Genomic DNA, 6,518 nt, shown 5'->3' with positions numbered 1-6,518 from the left:
TTGTGCATAATTTACATCTACACTCCGACTAATTAATTCTCGAGCACATATCTGCAAACACATGCGTAACTACTTCGAAAGTATTATACTTGCGAACTTCAGGCATTAAAAAGGAAAGTACAGGAATCGAATTATCGGTCTATTTGCGGAACCGTGTGCGTCCAAAGAATAAACAAACGTCGATTTAAACACAAATTTGCATGTGGAAAAATGTTGCTTTCTCGTAGATGAATCGTGCACTATCTCAATTTCAGAAAGAAGTTTAGTTAAACGTAAATTAACACAATCGTATATTTCGTTTAATTTCTACATAAAAAGAAGGAAACTTGAGATTTCTCTTCACGTAAATATTAAAGTCACAAAATTGACAATTCTTCTCGATTATTGTTGAGAGACTTATTTATTGTTTACCATTTTTCAGAATATCAGCGACAATTAAAAACGATCGGGAAATGAAGACTAGAGGAGTGGAGGGGGAACCTAAATAACGAGTTTCTCGTTGCGAAATCCAATTGCGTCTGAATGCCAAGCGACAATTTCATTCGGATGCAAACGGTGATCCGCGATGTGCGCATGTGCGTTCTCATGATGGACATCACGTGGACGTGCACACACGCTCAGGCGAAAGTTACGTTATTTCGTTGATGACGTACGTGCGCGTAAACGAGGAGGGGTTTTACGCACAACCCATACGATGCTACGGATCAGAGGGAGAGAAAGAGAGAGGAGATACACATCTGTAATCGTACACATGCCAGGCGACGAAGATTCTGAACGCCTCTCGTGCGAAACTGCGTCATTTCTGCCGATATAAACGTCGTAATTTCTTTAGATCGGCATCCCGTTACACGCCGAGGATGAATGCGGTTTCGCCAATGAGCCCGCGAAAATTTACGCGCCCGATCTCTCTGGTCAGTGTGAAATTCAACTATTCTCGCGGGAACGCTGCCAAAAATTCGGTTTGGACATTATATTTAGTTGGGCATTCGAGAGAGAGAGAGAGAGAGAATAATGCTGGCCAGGACCAACTTGCGACAAGGGGTAATTATTGTGTCACGAGACGACGACGCGAGTCGCCATAACTCGCTGTTTATGACAATCAGTAGAATTTACGCGATTTAAAATTAAATAACGTTGCATTTTTTAAAGAGATGAAATCTGTCAAAGATAGAATATTTATCGGATAAATAAATCATGGGCTGCAACTAAATCAGTTTGAATAGGTTGAAGATAATTATGAAACTTCTTTTTCTACGTGCGAAAAATTGTGAATATTTTGAGTTTCTCGCGAGCGCATTGTGAGCTTCCGCGAGAGAAAATACATCGAATTGCTCATCCGCCCACTACCTCTTTTGCATAGAGTAACCTAAACGCCCACATATCTCCATTACCCTCTGTGGCTTTTTGTTACGAACGTCACTTGAATCCTCCATAAATGCCACAATCTCGAATACAAGAATCGGTAATAAGACAACACGTAATTGCTTTTTAATGAACACATATAGAAAAACAGATTTGTAAGCGGATACATCCAACAATGCAGGAGAATTGTACGACATAAAATTAGAATAGGGAAAAAAGCTTCACGAGATTTTTAATTGGAGAGTGCAATTTTTCTGTATCTGACAGTGAAAGATTGTGACGTTTTGATCGAACGTGTTTGGATGGATTTTTCTCTCAGTCGCAGTTGATTGGATTTGATTTGTATCTAAATTCGCTTTTGTGCATCTTTCAAACGTCAGGTAATTGCAAGCTCACGTTCCACGAGTAGGATTCTATTGATTTATACGATTTTAACAATTTATAAATATTCGTGGGAAACTATTGGCACCGTTTCAATATTCGTGCGGTACAATGCAATCGTTACTATTCATTTTATGCTCCATTACGTTTAATGTACAAGAATATCCGAAAGTACAATCTTTATCTGATGAATTAGCAATAGTCTCTCTACTCGGTGCTCTACTTCATTGACTCTTCGAACACCATCATTAAATCACACAAGACATTTCACCGATAATTTGCATTACATATCTGTTTTAAATTAAATTAAATTTCATCGGATAAAATCAAGAAGACAAAATTGCAATACTAAGATACAACTTAAACAGATAAATCAGCGATGCATGTACTGATCACTATTAGAACATGTTTAAAATATTGCTTATACTTAAATACTAAGACACATGCCATTTTGTACAAATCGCAATGTTAATGCTTGTATAAATGTGTGTCTCATGTTTCTTGACTTGATATTATTAAGATATTATTCTGACTATTGATTTCGAATATTCATGAAAATATATATACTTTGATAAAAAATAGATATATTTATAGATATATTTGCAAATAACTATTTTTAACTATTTGTGGCTACTTTGCAACAATTGGCTAATCATCTACATGAATTATTATTACTACAATCAAGTCTTCGTTCTGTGATGTAATCTCCAAATACATAAAGTTAAATAAATTCGAAATGCAATAAATATCAACTATAAAAAAAGTGACGCCGATACAAAATCTCGTTTCAATTACGTGTTCAAGCATAAGATTAAAAACTGTCACGTGCGAGACCCGAATCGGAGTCGCGCACTTTCACGCAGCCTAGCAGGTTGATAACCACTGGCCACAACCACGATCCGCTGTTGCGTCGCATACTGGCGCAGCACACGCGTAGCCGCCGCATACGCGTACTGCAGTACTTTTGTACTCTCACACGTCTTATTGTGCGACAAATAATGCATTTTTCGATTCTCTGATTTGTTATAGAATGCCTAGAGAGTGAAAATTAAATAATCTTGATACGCAAACGATCGAAGGAAGCGAGCGAAGCTTCGTATTTCAATCTATCGTGAACAGAGATTTAATTTGAGAAAATTTTCGTTCAAACGTGTTTTATGTATAATTCAAACTTAATGTAACATGAAAATTCGAAAAATGCTATTAATAATTTTCCATTAAACTCCATTTTATTAAAAAAAAAACCATGATAGAAAGAGCGTGATAATCCTGTTCTACGCGATGAAGTAGTAGGCACTTCCGATTTAATAGTTGCCTAAATCATGAAAAAAAGATATGTTTATAAAAAGCAACTCTATGTGCTTGAAAGAGATGTGCTTTACGATGCTATTATCCCACACCGATTAATCGCGAATTATCATTGCTAGCAGAGTATCGTTTGCATCTTATTGTCTTATTTACGCCGATGATTAATGATAGGATTCTATGTAGGTACGGCGTGATGTTTCGAAGCTGCACGCTACATCATAGATACATCGATACGTTACGGTAATCATATCGAATCGCAATCAATTTAGCGTGTAGATGTTATATTCAATTAAGACTCGCGCACGTCGCCGATTGACGTCGCGGGCATGATTTTCGGAGCGTACTCGTAAGACAGGCTCGTTTAATAGACGTAATGGGCATGATTAATTAGCGGGAATCAAAAGGTCTCGTGAAGAGCGGGAGAAAGCGGCTACTTCGCATTATTCGAGCCGCCGCGAATTAGGAAGGATAACCATTGCCGTATCGGCTACGCGTAATTGCGTTATTCGCACCCGCAATTAATTGTCCCGGATTAACTTTGAAGATAATCAATTTTTCCATCGCATTATCATGGACGTGGATTTAAAAGCGTGCATTTAAAAGAATAAGATTAGCCGTGGCACTACTAAGCGGATTATCGAATGAATTAATAAATTGAATAATGCAATGAATCGTCTCTCGTATGTTTCTCTCTTTTTAACACCAAAAGTGCACACACGCACATACGCACCTACACGCACGTGTACATACATCACGGACACTTCCAGAGATAACTTACGCAATACTGATTTCTTTCCCGATCTATATCACCGTTCTCTTTTTATCTCCGCGTGTTTGCCTTCGCACGAAACGCGCCTCCGTGCAGCGCGACGCGCGGAACGAAAATTTAGTTAAGTCATCACGAACAGATGCACAACAACGGTGACGTAAGGTGGTTTCCGAACGTAGTCTTTGATCGCTTCTTATCCGATCTCTTTCGATATGATCTGCTCGGCGCCACGCGTCGTGTCGCGTCAAAGTCACCTCGCAATGGCGTGCGCGCGCGTGGTTCATCGCTTCTCGTGACGTCTCGCCGAGCTTACTACGCATTACACGAACGGGAAAAGTGGCCGCGCTTCGTGGATCGATAATGACCGACCGCCTCGAGAGAGAGAGCACGTGCCAAACACGGGGAGCCGGTCGAACGGCGGCAGTGCCGGCGTTTTCCGGTGTCCTCGCCGAATAAAACATGGCGACGTCGCGCGCGCAACACACTCGCGAAATTCATGTACCCCGCTCTCGATCTCCTTTAATCTCTCTCTTTCTCTCCTCGCAAACTGCCTTGCCGTCCCATTGCCATCGAACGTTGACCTCACCCGTCACTATTTTGCGTGCACGGTGTCTGACATTGTCGCCGCGTTCGATTAATAAGAAACAGAGAACAAGTCGTATAATTTGACATTTGATTATTAGATCATGAGGCTTGCGAGCGTTGCGTATTCCACGTTGAAGTGTAGCGTGAAACAATTCTATAAGATCTATAATCTATAAGAAATTTATTTCTTCTTAATAATGGTTGTATTATAAAACACCATTTCTCATTATTGATACATCTTTCTAATACGCGATATGCGAAAAATACTAAGAACTTAGCTTGGAATAAAAGATTCAATTTAGACTCGTTTCGTAATTACGCGCAAATCGTAACTATCAATCATCGGCAGTATCGCATAAAGGTGTCAGTGGTATCGTTAATGCGACGTAATCTGCACGATTTGCACGAACGATTGAGCGGCGAATTTTTCGCCGTTCGCTAACGCTCGCCAAAGAGGTCGCGCCGCGGCAGAAAACGCAATTGCAGCGGCTCCGCGCAATTATGCAGATTATTCGCAGCCGCGTGAAGGATCGTGGTGCCGTCGGCGCAAACTTCCCTTCGTTTGCCACACATGGAAAACTTTGCGCGCTGTCGTAACCGATAGTGACCCAGACATAACACGGAGAACGTGAAAACGATAGCGACGCCCTGACAGATTGTAAAGATATATCTTGTTCCCGTCGCGCTTTTATCACGTATTGAGAATGCATTTGGAACGTATACTTGTAATCAGAAAATTCATATTTTCCCGAAATAAAATAATAACAAAATTAATAATTATTATCGTATGTTTTTCACTGATTAAAATAATTATGATATTTTTCAAGTAGTATATTTTCTTCGCCATTTTACTGAATCATTTTCTTTAAAAAGTAATATTATTTATAAATTACTTATTCCTTGCTTCGAAGATGTTTCAATTTAAATTTTTACGTACGTTTGTAAATCTGTACTAATAGACAACAAATTTAAAGTTCGAAAAAAAACCTTTCAATTTGTCAAACAAACTCAGTAATCGAATTCTTAAGTCTTTCCTCTAATTGAGAAGATATGATCTTTGTATTCAATTATGAAGCATGCTCGCGTGTGAATCGAGTTCAGATAGAAATAAAAATGTAAAAGATTACACACATTGTGTGGATATATTTGTTGTATAAATATATAATATTTATACAATATGATACGCGCATATATTATGTACGATGAATATTTTTATGTTTGCAAACGTCTATTTTGCAACTTTTCTCATGCTGCAAGACGTACTTTGGGTTTGAAAAAAAAAGAATAGATCGTGCTGATAACTTGAAAGGAGCCTGCACGCGCTTAAGGACTAGGGTGCATATATCCGGTTAATAAGATTCGTCGCCAGTGCGACGAGCCGGACGGACGAGGCGTCGCGACGCGATACAACACGGGACGGAAGCGCGACGGCACACAACGCACGCATTCGGATCCCTGCGGGAAGTCTTCCGTGTCGCGTCGCGTTAGCTAATGTCGTTCCTCGTGAACGAAATTAGCGTCTCTTTCGAATACGACCGAATATAAAGCGGGCCGCTAGTACTAGTAGAACGCGTTCTATTTTCGCCCGGTGCCCTAGTTGTGTCGGTATTACATGAAATTTAAGTGAAAATCATATTTAAATGCGATCGATTGCTATCCACTAAAGCCAAATGTGGGTCATCTTATTTCGTCTCCCTGCCCCTCACGAGAAAAGAACGGAAGGTTCATGAAATCACGATACTATCACAACTCGGACAGAAAATAACGTAATGATTAATGCGTATGTTATTAAATTGTCAATGATATATACGGCTAATTTGAATAATGTTTAAATTATCGTTAAAAATTCTCATTTTCATAAACACCAGGAAACTTGAGAGATTTAGACGGTATTGTTTGGCCTAAAGATAAGTGACGTATCACGTGAATGGCGTATTTAGTAAACTTAATTCCCCAATTAAGCATTTGATTACATAATACCTCGTTCAAGAGTAATATATCGACGGATTCTTCCTTATACCTCGATCCTGTAGTCTGACGTTCCCCAGCGGCCTGCTACCTCCTTTAACGTCTCGGACGCGCCGCGAATTAACGAGAGGATCTTTCTCCGCTT

At 39.5% G+C, this 6,518-nt stretch overlaps 1 protein-coding gene and 1 long non-coding RNA gene across 4 annotated transcripts in view; one reads left to right on the top strand and one right to left on the bottom strand.

Moving 5' to 3' along the window:
• Positions 1-5,182, top strand: part of LOC105281586 — a 31,584-nt gene extending 26,402 nt beyond the window's left edge. Inside the window, exon 2 of the long non-coding RNA XR_002193446.2 lies at positions 422-5,182. This is a non-coding gene — a long non-coding RNA (uncharacterized LOC105281586). The remainder of the gene's footprint in view (positions 1-421) is intronic.
• Positions 1-6,518, bottom strand: part of LOC105281587 — a 103,771-nt gene that overhangs the window by 78,286 nt on the left and 18,967 nt on the right. The window lies entirely within an intron of this gene.

The sequence above is a fragment of the Ooceraea biroi genome, chromosome 9 (genome assembly GCF_003672135.1).
Source record: "Ooceraea biroi isolate clonal line C1 chromosome 9, Obir_v5.4, whole genome shotgun sequence".
NCBI classification, from domain to species: Eukaryota; Metazoa; Arthropoda; class Insecta; order Hymenoptera; family Formicidae; genus Ooceraea; species Ooceraea biroi.
The sequence above is the reverse complement of the archived record's forward strand: the minus strand, read 5'-3'. Positions and strand labels throughout refer to the sequence as shown.